A 1,493-nucleotide genomic window follows, 5' to 3' on the forward strand; every position below is an offset into this window, starting at 1 on the left:
GGACTTCTCTACAGAACATGGCCAAAAGGCAGGGCTGCTGCAGGACACCGCAGAGTGAAATGTGAGGCTGCCTTCACACTAAAACTCCGTTCAGGGGAAGAAGGGGCCAGCCTGCTTTCCCTATAAGTGATAAAAATGGGTCTCCAATGATCTTCCTGTCCCCAAACCCGATGACTCCCTTTCAGCCCCTTTTCTCAAACCATCAGCGGCGTTTGACCCTGCGGATCTCTCCCTCCTCTTTCAAGCACTTCCTCCTCCCAGCTTCATGGATACCCCTCTTGCCTGCTCTGACTTTTTTTTTTTTTTTTTTTTGAGACTGGGTCTTACTCTGTCACCAAGATTGGAGTGCAGTGGTGTGATCTGGGCTCACTGCAAGCTCTGCCTCTCAAGTAGTTGAGACCACAGGCATGAGCCACCAAGTCCAGCTAATTTTTTGTATTTTTGGTAGAGATGATGTTTTGCCACGTTGCTCAGGCTGGTCTTGAACTCCTGGGCTCAAGAAATCTGCCTGCCTTGGGCTCCCAAAGTGCTGGTATTACAGGCATAGGCCACCGCCCCTGGTCCCTTATTAGTCTTTTTAGCTTGTCCCTCTTTCTCTCCTTGACCACTTAATGGTGTAGTGCCGAAGTCTCAGCTCTCAGCTGTCTTCTCTTCTTACACTCACTCCAGAGATAAGCTCATCCTGTCCCTTGCTTCAAATTCCTTCTACAGTCTGGTGGCTCCCCCAGGTATATCCCTATTCAGCACCTCTTCCTGAATCCCAGATTCCTCTAGCCATCTCAGGCTGGAACCCAGGGATAAAAGAAGGCTCCCAGCCTCCATGGCTGCCTCTTATTTCAAGGTCTGAGCCCAGGAAGCTGCAGAGCATGGCAGGGTGACCTGGCAGAGAATGTCTGCCTCCCCAGCAAGGCCACATGGCCCTGCACTCAGTAGGCCCTTCCTCACCCCTGCACTGCCCAGGATCTCTCTCCATCCCTGCCAACATGACTGCCTCTTGACTAATGGGAGGAGTACCAGCTGCATAATCCTAAAGCTGTCTGAAATCTTAGGGAACTTTGGAACAAAGAGTCTCTGGCCAAGCTTGGATTTACCTCCAATCCTCTTCTTGCCTGGTGATTCCAGGAATGTTCTTTCTCCACTCAACCTTAGAGATAATCTAGTTAAATCCTCCTCCTCGTTTTCCAAATATGAAAACCAAGGCACAGAGAGGGGTGAAACTGCAGGGACAAAAGGGGGTGTCAGTGTTACAGTGTTACAGCTGGGTCATTAGCAAGGTCATTTTGACCCTAAAGCCTATACATTTAGGCCATAAATATATAAGCCAAAGATCATGCATATTTAGTTGATTTGATATATTGTCGCACCTAATGATTTAAATGACACCTGTGTTCAAAAGATGGCAATGACACCTGGATGAACCATGGCCCCATAAAAGGGGCAAACAAATAACCTCTCCCGATAGAAAACCAGCCACTCTCTCCTTAGTTCACACA

This window comes from Chlorocebus sabaeus, chromosome 9 (genome assembly GCF_047675955.1).
Source record: "Chlorocebus sabaeus isolate Y175 chromosome 9, mChlSab1.0.hap1, whole genome shotgun sequence".
Taxonomy (NCBI): domain Eukaryota; kingdom Metazoa; phylum Chordata; class Mammalia; order Primates; family Cercopithecidae; genus Chlorocebus; species Chlorocebus sabaeus.